We start from the raw sequence: 22,980 nt of genomic DNA, 5'->3' as shown, positions 1-22,980 counted from the left end.
AATAAAAATATGCAGTAGAAATAACACTTCATTTCATTAATATCAAATACTGAAATATGCTTAGAAACAGAATGGAAATAAGACTAGCTCGGGCAATGGTAGCTTATCTCTCAGAAGAGATGTGGAAACTACATGCCTCTAAATTGTGTTACAATAAGGCTCAGAGGCCTATTTATTGTTGAGAAAAAATGAAAAACCCTAAACATCTAAAAACCTAACCCTATGAGATGAAGCGCCAAACTATGGGCCTCGTTTGGGTAAATTGGTACATCAACTTCTTGGGGTCGTAACTTTGGCATATGATCTTTGTTTGACACGCACAATACCTCTTTAGAAACAGCTATCCAAGGATTACAATTTTTGAGTGACCAAAATCAGTTTATGTCCCATGATGGCCTAAATTTACCCAAAAAAAACACTATTTACAGCCTCAAAATGGATCCGTAAGTTTAGGACCTAAAAAACTCCCAGAAATAGTAAATTGTGCTACAAATAAGGAAACTGAAAAACTGAATGAAACAGTGGTAGCATCCAAGTGGAATAGGTAGGTGACCACCAACATCCACCTGGATCATTCCTCATACCTAAGGAAACAATGTTCCCCATTGTGTTGAGTGCCTCCATGAGATGAGGAAACTTCTACGTAACTTGGTCCCTAGTGAGCCACTTGCCTTGGTGCAGGAGTTGGCCAACTTTGACAACCCGATATATTTGGATATTCTGTTGGTGTGTGTTCTCGACCTATGTGTCCATAATCTTATCAGTTTTGGCATGTTCCATCGAGTCTGGGTCTAACTCTATTGGTGTGAGTTGTTCTGCAATGTTTGATGTGTCCAGTAATTGTGGGAAGTATGGTTGAAGGTAGTCTGCCACAATTGTCTCCCACAACCTTAGTAACCGTGTACGGACCATATCAGAGTGTTCTGAGCTTCTGATGGGGTCTGGTTAAGTGTTCTTTCTGCAAATGCAACCAAACTTTGTCACCCACCTGAAACTTGTATAGCACTCGATGTTGATCATGTCACTCCTTGTACTTGGCATTTGACTTCTCCAAGATGTCGTGAACCTGTTGGTGTATGTGTTGGATGTCTTCAATAAATATGGCCACTTTATTAGCCTTAGACAATACATGTGAATATTATGTCTCTATAGTTGCATGCGGCATGGAAACATCAATCAGACATAATGGTTGAAATCCTAGACACACTAGAAAGGGACTGCGACCAGTCGAGCTATGGAGAGCTCTATTATAACTGTGATGCACATATGGAAGACACGCATCCTAGGTTCGAGGATGGTTGGAGTTGTACATGCGGAGTATGTGCACTATCATCCTATTGACAACCTCTGTCTGGTCATCAATCTGGGGATGGAAGGCAATCAATTTGGTGAGCTTGGTTTCCAATAGTGTCTAGAGGCTTGACCATAATGTTCTTAGGAACCTACTATCCTGATTTGATATAATGGTTTTCAGGACCCCAAAATGTACCCATACTTGTTCAAGAAGAGTTTGGTAGTGTCCTCTGTGGTGATACTCTTCTTGCAGGCTGTCAATATAGCCATCTTTGAAAATATCTCCAAGACCACAAATACACAGCCATTATGATGTTTGGTAGAAGGGAGGCCAGACATATAGTCCATGGAGATGGATTCCCATAGTTGGCTGGGAGTAGGTAGAGGAGTGTATAGGCCTTTCTTCTTGATGGTTGGCTTGTCAATGGCATAAGAGGTGCAAGATTTGATATATTTCCCAACATCTAGTCAGAGTTTGGGGCAACAGAATCACTTTTGTAGTACATCCATAGTTTTCTCCACCCCAAAGTGTCCTCCAATCTGACTGTAGTGCGCCTCCAAAATCAGTTTGTCACACTCACTTTAAGGAACACAAATGTGACCCAAGTAGCATAATAATATGTCCTGGAGGTGGAAATTAGGAACTTACTTCCAATCTACTACCATCCAGTATGGAGAGGTGAAATCTCGATAATTTTTGTATAGTTGCATCCATCCAAATGTCTCGTGACCACAAGAGTTAAGAACAATAGTCAGTGCTACGACTAGGGGCCAATTGAGGCAATATTCAACATGATTAGTGTTGCCCTTTTGTATTTAATGTTCAAGTGGAATTGTTGCAGATATGTAGACCACTTCTGATGGTGATCATTCTACAACCTCCCCTGTGTTTGAATAGTTGAAGAGGTTGGTGATCGGTGTGGATCACTGTCTCCTTCCTTGGAATGTAGTGCTTCCACTATCGGCAAGCCTGCACGATGGAATAAATTTCTTTATCATAGGTGGAGTACTTCAAAATTGTATCGGAAATTGTCTCACTATGATAGGCCACAGGATTCCCATGTTGGGTGAGGACTACACCAATAACATAGTCTTAGGGATCTGCCTTGATTTCAAATGGTTGTTGTAGGTCTAACAATGTGAGCACCAGTGCAGAGTAGAGGTGGCACTTCAACTCAATGAACACCTTATGGTTGGACTCAGGCCAAGAAAATTTTTCTTTCACCTCACCCTTAGTAATCTGACTCAAAGGGAAAGTGATATGGGAGAACCCCAACACGAACCTCCGATAAAAATTTACAAGGACCAAAAAGTTGTGAAGCTCTTTTAGAGTGGTCGGGGCTTGCCAATCCCGAATGACATGGATCTTGGTCAGATCCACATGCATGCCATGCTCATGTATGATGTACCCCATGTATTAGACCTGGCTCATGCCAAGGGTGCATTTCTCCAAGTTGGCACACAGCTTTTGTTGCTGAAGGATTTGATGGACCTATTGAATGTGTTGCAAGTGTTCTTCCCAACTCTTGCTGGACATGAGGATGTCGTCCAGATAAACCACCACGAACGAGTTGGTGAAGGGCTAAAATATGTCATCCATTACCATCATAAAAGTAGCGAGGGAATTTTTCAACCCAAAGGGCATAACCAACCATTCAAAAAGTCCTTCCTTGGATTTAAAGGTAGTATTCCATGCATCTATAGGCTCTATTGGAACTCGGTGATAACTAGACCTCAGATTGATTTTGCTGAAATAATTGGCACCATTGAGTTGGTCCAGCAGGTCATCAATACGTTGGATTAGATACTTGTTCCTAACAGTGGTTTTGTTTAATTATCGATAATCAATGCAGAGCCTGCAGGTTTCATCCTTCTTCAATACTAGTACAATCGTGCTCCCACAAGGTGACGAACTTGGTCGGATGTGACATTTTAACAACAACTCCTATATTTATCACTTGATCTCTTAATTCTCTATAATCGAGAAAAAATATATCGTCCCATTGGGTAGAGGTGCTCCGGGAGTCAGATCTATTGAATGTTTGACCTCGCAATGCAAGGATACCCCTGTTGTTGAGGAGAAGATGTCCTTGTATTCTTCCATGACTGCATCCACCTTCTTCTGGTGCTTGGAGGAACCCTTCCTAGGGTCCATGGACGTAGCTACGACCTTGCCCTTAATTTGAGAGAGAATCAGAAAGAAAACAAATTTCCCAATATGGGAGATGACCTTATTGCATTTCTTAGCATAGATCAAAGAGATGGTAGTAGGTGGGGACACCTCCGGTATCCTATATTACTTAGCACCTAAAGAAATAATAATAGAGAAAGGTGTAGACTCATATATAGTATGCCTCTTCCATAAGTATGGTTTTCCTAATAATACATCACAAATTTCAAGAGGATCAACTTCACACAGTACCTCATCCATGAAGGGCTTGATGTTGTATGGAAGGCGACATTTCTGGCCGACGTGGAGATCTCATCCTTGGTGAAGCGACCTGATGGTGTATGGTTGAAAATGTGTTGTATTTTGCAAACCCAACCACTTCACAACCTCTACTGAAATGAGGTTTGTTTGGTTCCCACTATTGACAACGAACTACAATGGAGAACCATTCACCCACATACATGAGTTGAATAGGTGCTCCCGCTCTTCTGGATCTTTAGGCTCAATCTTCTGGATCTTGGTGGTGGCCACCATGGCACTAGGCTTTGCATCAATGATATGATTCCCTTTGTTATTCCCCTTGTCGGATTCTGACTCAGACTCAAAATATGCGTTAGACTCATAAGCCTTTAGCTCTGCCACCAGTGACTACTTGGCCCGACACTCACTTGTGTTGTTAGTGGAACTTTTATGGAGCTCACACCACTTTCCCATGTCCTTCTTTAATTTCATGGTATTATTCTCTTCCTATGGCTTCTGAGCGATATCCTAGGTCACCGTGCCTTGGCATTTCCCTTTTCTCTGCGGTTTAGGGGCGCCTTTCCCTTTGCTTCGGATTCACAAATCCAAAGTCTCACTTTTTTGTTTAAGCTTCTGCTCAATCTTGACAGCGTATCGGTACTTCATGCCAAGTGAGGAGATTTCTAATAACTCCATCTCATCCTCGATGAGCCTGTGTAGGCAGTTGCAGTACTTGAGTACCAAATGTTTCTCATAATCCTTGATACCTAACTTTATGGGAAGGGTATGAGAAACATCGGTAAAATCTGACATGTCTTGGTCCCTTCCCTATTGCAGTGTGGTCCAATTTATGTATTTATCCTCATATCTCCCAACAAGGTAGCACTGCTCCTTAATTACATGCTGGAATGAATCCCAAGTGGGTAAGGCTGAAAATAGTGAGGGCATACTTTCATCCATCTATTGGCCTTAGGTTCCCCACTAGTCCTTGAGGTGGGGGGTAGCTTTGAGAAGAGAAAATGTAATCTTTTCCATACTGGAAAAATCATGAACAGAAAAATATCCTTCTAACATATTTACCATTTATCTACGGTGTCTGCATCTATCTAATCCTTAAATATGGGATGTCAAGTTAAGTTATACCTTAAAGGGTGTGGTGCTTCCAAAATAGGTGTTGGAAGTAGATATGTCACCCGTGGGTAGACGCTGAATGATCTGGGAAAAGTTGTCTATCATCACCTTCCTTTGTCGCTCGAGGGCTTCTTTGAGCAAGATTTTGATAGCATCTCCTGCCCCCTTGTCTTTCTTTTCTTTCGCCATGGGAGGCTGCCAATATTTGTGAGGATAGTATTGCAAAGGTGCGACCCATTCAATCCTTAACTCCTTATATCCCAACCTCGTTAGGGGCATGTAAAGAAAAAAGAGAAATAGCAGACCAATTTGATACCACTAATCCAAATTTAAGTGGGAACACAAAAAATTATAGATATAACCATAAATACAAAGATGCAGCGGAAATAACACTTCATTTCATTAATGTCAAATGCTGAAATATGCTTTCAAATAGAATGAAAATAAGACTATCTCGGTCGATGGAAGCTTATCTCTGAGAGGAGATGTGGTGGCTACATGCCTCTTAATTATGTTACAATGAGGCGGAAAGGAATATTTATTATTAAGAAACAGTGGAAAACTCTAAAAATATAAAAACATAACCCTAGGAGATGAAGCGACAAACTACGGGCCCCATTTGGATAAATTGGTACATCAAATTCTTGGGGTCGTAACTTTGGCATTCCATCTCTATTTGATGTGAAAAATACCTCGTTAGAAATATATATCTGAGGACTACAACTTTCAAGTGGCCAACATGGGTTGTAGACCCATGTTGGCATTAATTTTCCCAAAAATGTCGTTTAGGGCCTCAAAATGGATTTGGAAGTTTACGACCCAAAAAATTTCCAAAAATAGTAAATTGTGCTACAAATAAGGAAACTAAAAAACTAAAAATACAGTGGTGGGGATCCAAGTGGAATAGGCAGGTGGGAACTGATATCCACCTAGATCACCCAACCCCACCTAAAAGGTGTTATTTCTAGCTGAGATATGGATAGCTCTATTATAGTTGTGTTGGACATAGGGGAGGCTTTCGTCTCACGTGTGTGGATGCTTCAAGTTGTACATGTGCATTGTGTGTACAATAATCTTGTTTATGACCTTTGTTTTGCCATCAGTTTGGGGGTGGAAAGTTGTCGACTCAGTGAGCTTGGTATCAAGCATCAACCAGAGAATTGACAAAAATGTAGTTAGGAATGCTTTCCTGATCTAAGATAATGTACTATGGGATACAGAGTATACCCATAATCATTCGAGCAAGATCTTAGCAGTGGCTTCTGTTGTGATACTCTTCTTGCATGTCGCTAGAATGGCCATCGTAGAGACTCTGTTGACGACCACGAAAACATATTCATTTCCATGCTGAGTAGAAGGGAGGCCCCACATGTAATACATGGAGATGGATTCCCAAGGTTGACTAGGAGTAGGCAAAGGAGTATATAAGCCTTGTTTCTTGATGGTCGATTTGGAAATGGCACAAGCAGTGTAGGATCTGATGTACTTACAAACATCATGTCGAAGGCTTGGCCAATACAAATACTTCCACAACACTTCCATTGTTTTCTCTACTTCAAGGTGTATAGCCACCCAATTGTAGTGCATCTCCCAAATAATCTTGGCACACTCGCTTGAAGGAACACAAAGGTGTCATAAGTGACCTAAAAATGTATACTAGAGGTGAAAATTGGGAACTTGCTTTCCTTCGAGGACTGTTTGGTACGCGTTCTTGAATTCTGGATCCGTATTGTATAGATGCAGATGCCCAAAAGTCTCATGCCCAAAAGAGTCGAGAAAAGTGGTCAGTGCCATGACTGACGATCGGTTGAGTTAGTCTACAAAATTTTTTATGCTTCCCTTCTTGTATTTAATGTTCAAATGGAATTGTTGCAGGTTTGGTAATGTGAGTGTTGGTGCAGAGCAAGGGTGATGCCTGAACTCAAAAAAATACCTCTGTTGGGATTCAGAACAAAGGAATATCTATTTTTCTCAGTCCTTGGTGCCTTGAATCAAAGGCTAAGTGATATGAGAGAACTCCAACATGAACTTGCAGTAGAAATTGGTAAGACCCAGAATGTTGTGGAGCTTCGTTAGTGTGGTTGGGGCTGGCCAATCCCAAATGACTTGTATCTTTGTTGGGTCCACATGCACACCCCACTCATGAATGATGTACCCTAGATATTGAAATTGGGTCATACCGAAAGTGAATTTCTCCAAATTGGCATGTAGCTTGTGTTTTCTCAGAGTTTAGAAGACCTGTCAAATATGGCAAAGGTTCTCTTCCCAAATTTGGATGAAGATCAAGATGTCATCCAAATAAACCACCACGAATGAGTTGGTGAAGGGTCACAAGATGTCATCCATCAACCTCATGAAGGTTGTGGAGGCATTCTCCAACCCAAAAGGCATGACTAGCCATTCAAAAATTCCCTCCTTGGATTTGAAGGTAGTCTTCCACACATCAGAGGGTTCTAATTGTACCTGGTGATACCCAAAATTCAAGTCAATCTTGATGAAATATTTGGCCCCCTTGAGCTAGTCCAAAGGGTCATCAATTCATGGGATTAGATACCTACTCCAGACAACTATTTTGTTCAGTGCTCAATATTTAATACAGAGTCTCCATGTCCCATCCTTATTCTGTAACAACACGATTTGCATCCCACAGGATGATAAAATTTGCGTGATGTGCCCTTTCTACAACAAATCATGAATTTATCTCTTGATTTCATCATTCTCCAAAACATAGCATCAATAAATCAGTCCATTGGGCAACAACACACCCAGGGAACAATCAATGGAGTGCTTGACGTGACAAAGTAGAGGTACCCAGTGGGTAAGGTGACAATGTCCTTGTACTCCTCCACAACCTTTTCCATCCTCTACTGTTATGCTAAGGAGCCCTGTCTAGAGTTTGTGGCCACAATATTCTTCTTGCCATGAGGAAAAATCATAAGGAAATCAAATTTCAGAGTATGGGAAATGATCTTAATGCATTGCTTCACAATGATCAAGGAGATAGTGGTAGCTGGCACTACCTCTAATATCTTGTACAAATTATTTCCCAAAGTAATAATAATAGTGTGGGGCCTAAACTCATACAAACCATGTCACTTCCATAGGTATGGTTTTCCTAATAATACATCATAAACTTTCAGAGGAGAAATATGACATAATACCTCATCTATGACAGGCTTGATGTTGTAGGGAAGTCAACTCTGTTGGTTGATGCGAAGATCTCACCATTGGTGAAGCCACCCAATGGTGTACGAATGTGGGTGTGTTTTGACTGGTAGGCCTAGCCACTTCATGACCCCTACTTAAATGAGGTTCTTTTGGCTACCGCTATCAATAATGAACTACATTGCAGAACCCTCCACCCACATCTGGGAGTGGGAGAGGAATTCCCCTTCCTCTGGATCTTGGGTATCATTCTTCTAGATCTTAGTAGTGGAAATGGTGGCACTGGACTTCGCGTCACTATTATTCTTCCCTTTGTGATTCCTCTTATCATGTTTTGACTCAAATTTATAACATTCATATGATTCAAAAGCCATCAACTCGACCACCAATGACTTCTTGGCCCGACACTCACTTGTGTTTTGAGTGGGGCTCCCATGGAAATCACACCATTTCCCTGTGTCCTTATTTGTCTTTGTGGTATTTCTCTTTGCTTGCGGCTTCGGTGGGTTGGGATGGCTTGCCTTGCCTTACATTTGTCCTTTGTTCTGTAGCCTGGGGGCACCTTTCCCTTACATCAGACTCACATATCCAAATCTCTCTTCTTTTGTTTAAATTACAGTTTGAGAATGAGGTGAGGATTAAATAGGAACAGAAGGTGGATATAAAATATGAGAGTTAATTAGATCTTAATTCTGATATGACGGTTAATCCAAAATAAGAATCAAAGTAGTATCATCATTCTTTTGCTCGATATTGACAATGTATTGATAGGCAGCACTGATTGAGGAGATGCACAGGAATTTCATCTCATCTTGGATGTACTTGTGTAGATAGCCACAGAACTTGAGTACCAAATTCTGCTTAGAATCCTTGATACCCAACTTCGTACGAAGTGTATGAAAAATATTTGGGAAGTCTAACACATATTGGTCGCTTCCCTGCTATGGCATGGTCAACTTTATGTATTTATCTTCATAGCTCCCAATAGGGTAATACTAATCCTCGATGGCATCTCGGAAATAATTCCAAGTGGGTGTGGTTGAGAATAGTAAGGGATCACTCTCATCCCTCTTCTCGCAGTAGGTTTCCCACCAGTCCTTGACATGAGGATCGGCATTGAGGAGTGCAAAAGTAATATTTTCCCAGTTGGTAAAGTCATGAACCAAGAAATACCCATCTAGCATATTTAACCATTTATCTATGATGTTTGCATCTATCTAACCTTCAAATATGAGGATGTTAAAGTTAACTTGTACCTTAAAGGGGGTGGCGCTCTCACAGTGGCTATCGGAAGAAGATGTGTCGCCTGTGGGTAGCCGCTGTAAGATTTGCTAAAAGTTGTCCATCATCACATTCCTCAGTGGCTTGAGGAGTTCTCTGAGCAATATTTGTAAAGGATTTCCCGCTCCCTCATCTTTATTTTGTTCCACAATGGGAGGTCGACAAGGTTTGTGAGGCTGGTTTTGCAGGGGTTCAACCAGTTTGAACCCTAACTCCTTATACCCCGACCTTGTTGGTGACATGTAAAGAAAAATAGAGAGAGAAGACCGCTTTCATGCCACTGATCTAAAATTAAATAGGAATGCAACAAAATACAGATATAACCATAATTACAAAGATGAAATAGAGATAACACTTCATTTCATTAATATCGAAGAACTAAAATACGCTTACAAACAAAATGGAAATAAAATTGCTTGAGCGATGGTAGCTTATTTTTGAGAAGATATGTGACAAGTAAATGCCTCTAAAATGTGTTATAATGAGGATAAAAAGCCTATTTATTATTGAGAAACAATGGAAAACCCTAAACATCCAAAACCTAACCTTAGGAGATGAAGCGCCAAAATTGTGGCTCCCGTTTGGGTAAATTGGTACATCAACTTATTGGGGTTGTAACTTTGGCATACAATCTCCATTTGACATGCATAATAGCTCATTAGAAATATGTATCCAAGGAATACAAAGTTCAACTTCAATCATCAATCAAATTTAGATGCTTTCATGTTTTCCAAAAAAACATCTTTTAGGGTCTCAAAATGGCTTTGGAATTTTAAGGCCCGAAAAATTGCCAAAAATAGTAAAGTGCACTACAATTAAGGAAACTGAAAAATTGAAAGAAACAGTGGTGCGGGTCCATGTGGAATAGGTGGGTTGCCACCCATATCCACCTTGATCAAATTTCCCCTTGAGATTTCCCTCTAATTGTCAAGTAAACCAAGAAGATCTGTGGAAGTGTTTCCTCCTCACCCTATGCAGCATCCTACAAATCCTTTTATGGGTTGACCAATATTTCTCTCCCACTGGCAAGGGTTATCTAGATACTATATTTGTCTCCCATAGTATGTATTATTGATTCTATCATAGGGTAACTTTCCCACCCTCCCATTATTTAGGTGGTTTGGAATTTCTTTCTAGTCTTTCTTCTAAAAGGGTTCAATGCTATCCTCCCCCTCCCTAGATAGATCATAATATATTTTTTATTCCTCTTCCTTCTTTTTCTTTCCTACCTCTTTAGGCATAAATGTTTCAACTATTTATCTTGACAATTAGACATTAATCTTGTATTGTTAGCCTCTAACAAATTTATGAGAGAATTAATTTTCTAAGAATATTTTCTTATTTCCATTTTTGAAAATAATAATAATATCAATATTCCTCATCACACATATTTAATTTTTCTTCTAATTAGAAATTAAATAAATAAAATGTTTCATATATTGAATACCATGGGTGTTACAAAATTCCACCATGAAGAATTAAAACTACAATTCAAAGAAAAACAAGAATCAAAACCCTCGCCTTGAAGCCCTCAGTGTAAACCTGCAAAATAAGAACCAGTTAGTTAGTTGAGGTGTAATTTAATATCTAAGGTCAAGGCCCAAAAAATTGAAATAAATATTTCCATAGATAAACAAAATAGATGAAAAATGCTCCTATAAAAGCATTTTCCATCGATTTGGAAGTCTTGCTCAAGCCTTTATTGAAGAAGATTAAACCCGAGGCTGAGGGCTAATCTGACCATGGTAAACTTGAACTCTATGGAAATAGTAACACAAATAATACTCCTCAAATCCATTCTAGTTCTAACCCTGCTTTGCTTGACCTATATTGGCATCAACAATTCTTAGTTGTTTTTCCCAACTTGAAAGGTCATATAAACAAATTGTTATAAGAAAATGAATATCTCATAGCCTAAAATTGGTTAAGATAAAGTCGAAATAAATACAAACATATTAAAATAGAAGTTAAAATCCAATATGGAGATACTCATATAAATATTAAATATTCAAACCTGAAGGTTATTGTTTGTCCATATTTGAATCCCACTTAATTTGGTTTGTATTTGTTTAAATTTTAGCAGATCTTTTCAGGTATGTTTTACTTTGATTTTCATTTACTAAATTTAAAACAACCATTATAGAATCTCAATTCTATAGCATCTTATAGTTTATTATTATCCTAATTTATTAATCCTCTTTAATTTTTTCATAGACATTCAGTGATATCCCATTAATGAAGCTATTTCTAGTGATGCCTTTCGGTTATGCATGGATTACTTGCTAGTTATTTTATGTTTTTTTTTATCAGTTGGGATATCAATAATTGATCAGACAATCTATATGGTGTAATTTTCTAAAAATGGTTTTATTTTTTTAATTTAGTTTTGAGCAAGAGTATACACTTGGGCTTGTAAATAATATCTAAAATCTAGACAAAGGGGCGATTTTTAGGGAAGGGAAATCCTGGTTAATTTGGTGATTGTGTGTTAGGTCCCTATAATACTAGTTATTACCCCATTACTATTGTAGTTGTATCCCTTATTAATATTGTTGTCCCCCTATTGTCTCCATATTGTTATTACTGTGCCCCATAGAATCCCTCTATTGTTATTTTTGTGGCTTTATATTATTATTGTTAGGTCGGCTGGGTTATATTATGACTCCTTAGACTCCTATATAGAAAGGAGGTTTTGTCATTTGAATCATCGAAGAGTTTTTCATTTATGTAATGTAAAGGAGGTTTCCCCCTTGAAGAGGCTGAATTCTAAGGCATTGATCTATCTTTTCTATCTTTTGTGAGCTTGTTTCATAACATTTGGTATCAGAGCTTTGGGTTCTAGGGTTTCGCTGCTCCAAATAGGTCATCATGGAATTTTTGCTATAACTATTTTTCTTTGATGTTTCAAAAGCTAAAAAAAAAAAACATTTTAGATGAAATAGTACTAAACCTCGGGTCCAAATTTCAGAGCATTTATCACTATATTTGTGGCGATATGATCTAAGGAAGTTGGTCTTTTTGCAGACTCCTAAATTACATTCTAAACAGGTGACCTAGGTAAAATTGTCATAACTTTCTTTCTGGGCATCGGATTGAAATTTCGTAAGAAGCTACAAAAAGAGGATGGACTATAGTTTCTTGTTTATATTTTTTAGAGCCAACGGTCGAAAGAGTGACTTGTGGCATGTCATACAAGTTCACTCAACTAAACTAGTCTATAATCAAGTCGTTGTGGGAGATTTGGCATAACTCTTCCCTGGAGAATCCAATTTGGATTCGATTGGTGGCATTGGAAAGAGGACATAGAGGGCTACCACAGGTCACAATTTCAGAACTGGATGATCTGAAATTACAAAGATACATCAAATTCAATATCAAGCTCCTACAAAGTGAAAAAAGGTGTGTAGTTTTTTTTAAATTTCTGCACAAGCTTGGTTTGAAAAATTAGTTTGAAGGAATTCGAAGGGCACAGTGAAGCATTATTATCGGTAATTGATGCCCTGAGGAAAGAAAATGCAAACACCTAGTAAGCAATCTAAAATCTCTAGCATGACTCAGGAAGAAGAGGAAGAAATGCAACATGATATATCAAAATTATGAGACCAAGTGCAACAAGTGTCACTTGCACAAAAAGTAACAAAATCTAAGATGGATGGTTTAAAGAAAGATGTAGAAGCTAAGATGGATGGTTTAAAGAAAGGCGTAGAAGCTAATATGGATTGTTTGAAGACGGGCATGGAAGATTTGAAGACAGATTTGACAAAGTTTCTACAAGAAATGCTTACTAATGGTGAAAGGGTAGTAAAGGAAACTCATGATGAGAACAAAAGAAATGTTAATAATGATTTCATAGACTCTAATGTGGGATCGAAGGCCCACCATATTCCAAAAATCGACATGAGGAAGTTTGATGGCAAGGATCCTGCAACATGGATATTATAGATGGAACAATTTTTCGATATCAATAATGTGCAAAACACACAAAAGGTACGTATTGCAACTTTATATTTGGAACCAAATCAGTTTGTCTAGTATCAATGGATTTGCTCTCATAAACAAATTATCACTTGGGCAATTTTTACTGAAGAATTGACAGCACATTATGATGATACAAAAAGCAACATTTTTTTTTAGCCAATTGATAAGTCTCAAACAAAAGGGTTCAATAATGGAGTACATTGAGGAGTTCCAAAAATTGAACATAAGGGTAAAAAATATTCCAGAGGAGCATAGGATTGCTGTGTTCATAGGGACTTTAAAGGATAATATCCAACATGATGTTCACCTTTGGGAAAATGATTCATTAGCGAAGACATTCAGGTTAGCAAGAAAAATGGAAAGAAAAATTATGGCAACCAGTAAGCATGCCACTCACAACTATAAAGATGGAAGTGTTGATGCCCCTAGTCTTCCTCAACCTATAAGGTTGACACCACAAAAATTGGAAGAAAAAAGAGAAAAAGGGCTTTGTTACAGTTGTGATAGCAAATACACTAAAGGTCATAAGTGTGCTGAGAAGAAATTATTCTACATAGTTTGCGAAGAGGAAGAAGAAAAGGAGCAAGAAAGGTCAAAAGAAGAGGATATATTCTAGGAAAAAAGCCTAAATAAAGAAGAAATGAATCCGACCATATCTTGTAATGCATTGGCTGGAATTACCACTCCTCAAACCATCAAGATAGAAGGACAAATCAAGAAGAAAAAGGTAATAGTGTTGATTGATTCAGGAAGTACCCATAATTTTATTCATTGTAAGATAGCAAAAGAATTGAATTGCTTCCTATATCCAGCACTAGAGTGTCAAGTGATGGTTGCAAATGGAGGAACGATAAATTGCTCTAGAAAGTGCCATAATATTAGGCTATCCATGGGAGAATATGTATTGACTAGCCTAATGCTTTCCATTCCAATGGGAGGTGTTGATGTTGTACTAGGAGTCCAATGGCTACAATCCTTGGGTACAATAGCTTTTAATTTTCAGGAACTTTTCATGAAATTTTATGTGGAAGGAAAAGAAGTTGAATTAAGGGGTATTGCAGGGAAATCGGGAAAGATAATCAGCTCTAACGGTATGAAAAAGCTTCTAAAAAGAGAACAAAGAGGTGTAATTGCACAATTATGTTCGCTAGATGTTTCCACATCGGAATCATCTATTTCTCCATATCTCTAAAAAGTCTTGGACAATCATTCTAAGGTATTTAATACTCCCAAAGGTCTCCCACCTATTCGTGATCATGATCATGCTATTCATCTGATTCCAGGAAGTGTTCCTCCAAACATCAGGCCATACAGATATCCCTATGCCCAAAAGAGTGAAATTGAATGTATGGTTGCAGAAATGCTAGAGGCTGGTATAATTCAACCTAGTCAAAGTTCTTTCTCTGCTCCAGTAGTACTGGTGCACAAGAAGGATGAAACATGGCGCATGTTTCTAGATTATAGGGATCTCAACAAGCTCAATATTAAAGATAAGTTTCCCATTCCTATCATTGATGAATTACTGGATGAATTGCATGGATCAATTTACTTCAGCAAGTTGGATCTTCATTCAAGATATCATCAAATCAGAATGAAGACTGAAGACATTCTGAAAACAATATTTAGAACTCATGAGGGTCATTATGAATTTTTGGTCATGCCTTTTGGCCTTACCAATGCACCTTCTACATTTCAAGGTTTGATGAATTCCATTTTGAAACCCCTAGAAAATTTGTGTTAGTATTTTTTGATGATATACTAATCTACAGCAAGTCTTGGAAGGATCATGTTGAACATGTTGATAGGGTGCTACAACTATTGGAGGAGAAACAATTATATGCAAAAGGATCCAAATGTTTCTTTGCAGTACAAGAGGTGGAATATCTGGGTCATATTGTATCTCATGAAGAAGTTAAGGTAGACCCTAGAAAAATTAAAGCCATTATGGAAAGGAAAATCACCACATCCATAAAGCATCTATGAGGATTTCTTGGGTTGACAGGGTATTATTGCAATTTTGTTAAGAATTATGGGAGAATGGCAGCACCTCTAACAACATTATTGAAGAAAGATGCATTTTCATGGACTCTAGAAGCAACAAAGGCCTTCGAACATCTTAAAGAGGCAATGTGCCAAGCACCGGTCTTAGCTACATCGTACTTCACAAAAAGCTTTATTGTGGACTGTGATGCTTTATGAAATGGAATTGGTGTTGTTTTAATGCAAGATGAAAGACCCATTGCTTTTGAAAGTCGTCCAATCAAGGGAAAGTTTTTACACAAAGCTATTTATGAGAAGGAAATGTTGGCAATACTAAATGCACTTAAGAAATGGCGACTCGACCTAATGGGAAGACACTTCAAGGTAAGAACGGATCATGATAGCCTTAAATGCTTTTTAGAACAAAGATTATCCTTCGAAGAGAAACAAAAGTGGGTCACAAAGATGTTGGGTTATGACTTTGAAATCATCTACAAAAAAAGGAAGCAAAATGTGGTGGCAAATGCACTCTCAAGAAAGGATGAGGATGCGGAAGCATTTTTATGTGCCATTTCTATTATCCAACCATATTGGATAAATGAAGCAAGGGAGGAATGGAAGAATGATGAAGAAGTGTGGGCACTTATGGAAAAGTTATAATAAGATTCCAGTACATCTGATACATTTAGCTAGCAAAATGATTCATTATGGTACAAATATCGCTTATACCTCTGTAAGAATTCCCAACTCAGACAAAAGATTCTTATGGAATTGCACACTTCTCCCCTAGGAGGGCGCTCAGGAATTTTAAAAACATACCACAGGGTTAAGAAGGATTCTTTTTGGGATGGCCTTAAATCGGATATTCAAAAGTTTTTGGCGGAATGTTTGGTTTGACAACAAAATAAAGTTGAAACAATTAAGACCCCGGGTCTATTACAACCTTTATCCATTCCAAGCCAATGCTGGGAGGAGGTTTCAATGGATTTTATCACAGGTTTACCCAAGTTTGAGGGAAAGAGTGTCATCATGGTGGTAGTTGATAGACTTACCAAGTATGCATACTTTTGTGCATTATCACATCCATTTAAATCCAATACAGTTTCTACTGCATTTATGGAAACAATTCAAAAGCTATATGGAAACCCAAATATTATTGTAAGTGACAGAGATCCCATTTTCACTAGAATTTTTTGGACAAAATTATTTTCTTGTCTTGGTACTCAGTTAGCTCATAGCTCATCTTATCATCCTCAATTTGATGGGAAAACTGAGATAGTAAACAAATGTTTGGAAGTATATCTTCGTTGCTTTATATCTCATAAACATACACAATGGGTCAAATGGTTGCCTCTGGCTAAATGGTGGTACAACACTTCCTTCCATACAGCAACAAAAATGACCCCATTTATGGCACTTTATGGATATCATCCACCATCCATCACATCAGATTTAAGAGAAAATTCTAAGGTTTAAGCAGTGGAACATCACATCAAACATCAACAACAAGTCCCCCAACTCTTAAAGGATAACCTCATGTTGGCACAGAATAGAATGAAACAATAGGCAGATCAACATCGCAACGAAAGAGGTTTTGATGTAGGTGATTGGGTATTCCTACGGCTACAACCATATAAACAAATGTCCCTCAAGCAAGATAAGAAGGATAATAAATTATCACCAAAGTATTATGGTCTGTACAAGGTGTTGCAAAAGATTCATACTATGGCATACAAATTGGAGCTTCCTGCAGCTTCTCGAGTGCACCCAGTTTTCCATGTTTCATGTTTAAAGAAGGTTATAGGCGACAAGCTCCCAGTTCAAACAATATTGCCAGAACTTGACGAGGAAGGAAAAATTATATTGGAACCTAAAGCAGTCATAGAAACAAGAACTCGACAGCTACTGATCTAGGTGGATATTGGTGGCCACCTGCCAAGTCCACCTGGACCCCCACCATTGTTTCTCTCAGCATTTTTAGTTTCCTTAATTGTAGCACAACTTACTATTTTTAGCAGCTTTTCGGGTCCTGAACTTCTAGATCCGTTTTGAGGCCCTAAACGACGTTTTTTGGGAAATCTGGGGGCAACATTGTTTCCCTTCCCAAAGTGGTAGTGCTCGGATAGATCTTTCTAACGAGCTATTGTACGCATCCAACGGAGATCGTATGCCAAAGTTACGACCCCGAGAAGTTGATGTACCAATTTACCCAAACGGGGCCCACAGTTTGGCGTTTCATCTCCTAGGGTTAGGTTTTGGAATGTTAAGGGCTTTCCATTGTTTCTCAACAATAAATAGGCCTTCGAGCTTCATTGTAACAGAGTTCAGAGGCATGTAGCCACAACATCTCTTCTCAGAGATAAGCTACCATCGCCCTAGCTGGTTTATTTCCATTTCTAGTTGTAAGCATATTTCAGTATTTTCCATTAATGAAATGAAGTATTATTTCCGATGCATCTTTGTGTATATGGTTATCTCTGTAATTTGTTGCGTTATTGTTTAAATCCGGATCAGTGGTATCAGCGCGGTCTGCTTTTTCTCTATTTTTCTTTGCATGTCCCCAACAAGGTCGGGATATAAGGAGTTAGGGCTTGAACTGGTTGAACCTTTTCAAGACCAGTCTCGCAAATCCTGACGGCCTCCCATAGCGGATGAGAAGAAAGATGAAAGGGCAGGAGATCCCATCAAAATCTTGCTCTAAGAAGCCCTCGAGCGACAACGGAACGCGATGATGGACAGCGTTGCCCAGATCCTTCAGCAGCTACCCAAAAGCGACGCATCGGCTTCCAACAGCTACTCTTCAAGCACCACGCCCTTTAAGGTATAAGTTAATTTTGAAATCCCCATATTCGAGGGTCAGATAGACGCAGATGTTGTAGATAAATGGTGAAATCTGCTAGAGGGTTATTTTTCTGTTCATGAATTTTCGAGTCGGGAAAAGATTGTTTTCACTCTTCTTAAAGTAGCCCCCCATGTCAAGGACTGGTGGGAAACCTACTGCGAGCAGAAGGATGAAAGTATTGGCTCACTATTTTCAGCCGCACCCACCTGGAATTCATTCCGAGATGCCATCAAGGAGCAGTACTACCCTGTTGGAAGCTATGAGGATGAATACATAAAGTGGACCATGCTGCGGCAGGGAAGGGACCAAGACGTGCCAGAGTTCACCAATCTTTTCTATACCCTTCGCACAAAGTTGGGTATCTAGGATTCAGAGCAACATTTGATACTCAAATACCGTGGCTGCTTGCACAAGTACATCCAGGAAGAAATACAATTCCTGAACATCTCCTCGCTCGGCGCAAGATACCGATATGCCGTCAAGGTCGAGCAGAAGTTTAAACAAAATAAGCGAGACTTTGGATCTGTGAATCCAAAGCAGGGGAAAGGTGCCCCTAAACCACAGAACAAAGGACAAAGCCAAGGCGGGACAGCCCAAGACAACCCGCCGAAGCTGCAAGCAGAGAACAACGCCACGAAGACGAAAAAGGACACTGGAAAATGGTGTGAGTTCCATAAGAGCTCCACTCACAACAAAAGTGAGTGTCAGGCCAAGCAGTCACTGGTGGCTGAGCTAAAGGTTTCAGAATTAGATGCATGTTCCAACTCTGAGTCAGAACCCGATAAGGGGAATGAAAAAGGGAAGCAGATCATTAATGCGGATCCCAATGCCACTGTTGCTACTACCAAGATCTAGAAAAATGAACCCGAAGATCCAGAGGAGGAGGAGCGTCTCTTCCACTCCTAGATGTGGGTAAAGGGCTCCCCGATACAGTTCATTATTGATAGCGGGAGTCAAAAGAACCTCATTTTGGCAGAGGTCGTGAAGCGGTTGGGCTTACTAACCATAACACATCCACAACCATACACCATTGGGTGGCTTCACCAAGGACGAGATCTTCATGTGAGCCAGCAGTGTCACCTTCCATACAACATCAAGCCCTTCACGGATGAGGTATTGTGTGACATTGCTCCCCTTGAAGTTTGTGATGTATTATTAGGACAGCCATACTTGTGGAAGCGATATGCCGTGTATGAATCAAGGCCCTGTGCTGTTATTATTACATTGGGAAATAAGTTGTACAGGATACCAGAGGTAGCACCACCTACCGCCATCTCTTTGATTACTGCAAAACAATGCAGTAAGATAATTTCCAAAACTTGGAAATTTGTTTTCCTAATGATACGCCCTCAAAGAAAGACGGTGGTCGCGGCCTCCAGACAGGGTCCCTCTGCACGATAGCTACAGATGGACAAGGTTTTGGAGGAGTACGAGGACATCTTCACCTCCCCTGCAGGGGTTCCTCTGCACTGTCAGGTCAAGCACTCCATCGATCTAACCCCAAGTGCGCCGCTACCCAATGGACCAATTTATCGGCGCTCCATTTTGGAGAACAATGAAATCAAGAGGTAGATTCAAGAGCTCCTGCAGAAAGGTCACATCCGTCCGAGTTCATCGCCTTATGGGAGCCCGATCGTGTTGGTACAGAAGAAGGATGGGACGTGGAGACTCTGTATTGACTATCAGGTGCTGAACAAGATCACTGTCCGTAATAGGCACCCGATCCCGCGGATTGATGACCTCCTGGACCAACTAATGGGGGTGAAATATTTCAGCAAGATTGATCTGAAGTCAGGATATCACCAGGTACCAATCGAACCCTCTGATGTGTGGAAGACTACCTTCAAATCCAAGGAGGGCCTTTTTGAATGGTTGGTTATGCCTTTCGGATTGACGAATGCTCCTGCAACCTTCATGAGGCTAATGGATGACATCTTGCAGCCATTCATCAACTACTTTGTAGTAGTATACTTGGATGACATTCTGATCTTCAGCCAGAGTTGGGAAGAGCACCTCCACCACATCCAACAGGTTCTCCAAACACTGCGGCAACACAAGCTATGTGCCAATTTGGAGAAATGCACTTTTGGCATGACCCAGGTTCAGCACCTGGGATACATCATTGATGAATAGGGGGTGCATGTCGATCCAGCCAAGATCCAAGTCATTCGGGATTGGCCATCTCCAACCACTCTAACAAAGCTCTGCAGCTTTCTAGGTCTTGCCAACTTCTACCGCAGGTTCATGTTGGGGTTTTCTCATATTACTTGGCCCTTGAGTCAAGTCACCAAGGGAGGGGCGAAAGCAAAATTATTTTGGTCTGAATCTCAACAGAAGGCATTCATGGAGTTGAAGGATCGCCTCTGCACGGCACCAGTGCTCGCGTTACCAGATTTACAGCAACCATTTGAGGTCGAGACAGATGCCTCTGACTATGCTATTGGGGCAGTCCTTACTCAACATGGACATCCAGTGGCATATCACAATGAAACACTTTCAGACACAGTCCGGAAGTACCCCACTTATGATAAAGATATGTATTCCATTGTGCAGGCCTGCCAACAATGGAAGCATTACATTTTGGGGAAGGAAAAGGTCATCCACACAGACCACCGACCCCTATAGTTCATACAGACCCAAGGGAAATTGCAGAATGATCGCCATCAGAAGTGGTCTACATACCTGCAATAGTTCCACTTGAATATCAAGTATAAGAAGGGCAGCACCAATAATGTTGCAGATTGTCTCAGTCGACCACCGATCATGGCGTTAACCACCGTGCTCAACTCTTGTGGGCACGAGACTTTTGATTGGCCACTTCTCTACAAAAGCGACCCAGAATTCGGCCACACATACCAGACACTCTTGGAGGGTCGGCATGTTCCAGATTTTCACCTCTAGGATGCCCTGTTATGCCACCTAGGTCACCTTTGTGTTCCTTCAAGCGAGCGTGCCAAGATGATTTTGGAAGCACACTACAGTCGAGCTGCTGGCATTTCGGGGTCGAGAAAATAGTGGCACTACTGCAAAATTATTTCTATTGGCCGAATCTTCGACAAGATGTTGGGAAGTACATTAGATCATGTACTGCCTATGCCATTGCCAAACCGACCATTAAGAAGCACGACCTCTATACCCCGTTGCCTACCCCTAGTCGACCTTGGGAATCCATCTCCATGGGTTACATGTCAGGTCTTCCTTCCACTAAGCATGGAAATGATTGTGTTTTTGTGGTCGTCGATAGGTTCTCGAAGATGGCCATTATGGTGGCTTGCAAGAAGAATATCACAGCAGAAGCCATTGCTAAACTCTTCTTTGAACGAGTGTGGGTGCACTTTGGGATCCCACAGTCTATCATATCAGATCGGGACAGTCGGTTTCTCAACGCATTTTGGTCCAGTCTCTTGTCAATGTTGGACACCAAACTCACGAAGTCCACAGCCTTCCATCCTCAAACTGATGGCCAGACAGAGGTTGTCAATAGAATGATTGTGCACATTCTACGCATGTATAACTCAAAGCATCCACGCACATGGGATGAGAGCCTCCCCTATGTTCAGCATAGCTACAACCGAGCTCTTCATAGCTTCACTGGCCATAGCCCTTTTCGGGTGGGTTTGGGATTCCAGCCACTATGCCCCATTGATGTGGCCATGCCACTTGCAGCTACTCACATAAATTCAGCTCATGTCCAGTCCGAAACAGATAAGGCCACCAGCTTCATTGAGCACATCCAACATATTTGCCAGCAGGTCCATGACATTCTTGAGAAATCAAATGCCAATTACAATCAGCGACATGATCAACATCGGGTGCCACACAAGTTTCAGGTGGGCGACAAAGTCTGGTTGCATTTGCAAAAGGAACGCCTTACTGGAGCCTATCGGAAATTGAGACCACTCCGATATGGTCCTTAAACCATTACTAAGGCTATGGGAGACAATGCATTTGAGCTCAGCATTCCCCCATTCCTTGGCCTGCACTCAGTGTTCAATGTGGACCGCCTTCGGCCATACTTTCCACCATTGCTAGACACATCCGACATTGCAGAACAGCTCAAACCCACAGAATTAAATCTAGATTGCATGGAACAAGCCGCAACTGATCGAATCATGGACACACAGATCAAGAACACTCACCAAGAGAATATCTAACTGTATCGAGTTGTCAAAGAAGGCCAACTCCTTCAGCAGGGCAAGTGGCTCACCAGGGAACAAGTTCAGCAAAAGTTTGCTCATCTCATGGAGGAACTCAACGAAATGGGGACCATTGCTCCCTAAGGAGGGAGGAATGATCCAGGTGGATATTGGTGGCCACCTGCCAAGTCCACCTGGAACCCCACCATTGCTTCTCTCAGCATTTTCAATTTCCTTAATTGTAGCACAACTTACTATTTTTAGCAGTTTTTTGGGTCCTGAACTTCTGGAGCCGTTTTGAGGCCCTAAGCGACGTTTTTTGGGAAATCTGGGGGCAACATGGGTCCATGGACCCATGTTTCCCTTCCCAAAGTGGTAGTGCTCGGATAGATCTTTCTAACGAGCTATTGTACGCGTCAAACGGAGATCATATGCCAAAGTTATGACCCTGAGAAGTTGATGTACCAATTTACCCAAACGGGGCCCACAGTTTGGCGTTTCATCTCCTAGGGTTAGGTTTTGGAATGTTAAGGGTTTTCCATTGTTTCTCAACAATAAATAGGCCTTCGAGCCTCATTGTAACAGAGTTCAGAGGCATGTAGCCACCACATCTTTTCTCAGAGATAAGCTACCATCACCCTAGCTGGTTTATTTCCATTTCTGGTTGTAAGCATATTTCAGTATTTTCCATTAATGAAATGAAGTATTATTTCCGCTGCATCTTTGTGTATATGGTTATCTCTGTAATTTGTTGCGTTCTTGTT

This window comes from Pinus tabuliformis, chromosome 8, assembly GCF_031772625.1.
Source record: "Pinus tabuliformis cultivar Carrire ecotype Pingquan chromosome 8, CPIR1, whole genome shotgun sequence".
Lineage (NCBI taxonomy): Eukaryota > Viridiplantae > Streptophyta > Pinopsida > Pinales > Pinaceae > Pinus > Pinus tabuliformis.
This window is presented reverse-complemented; position numbering follows the sequence as displayed.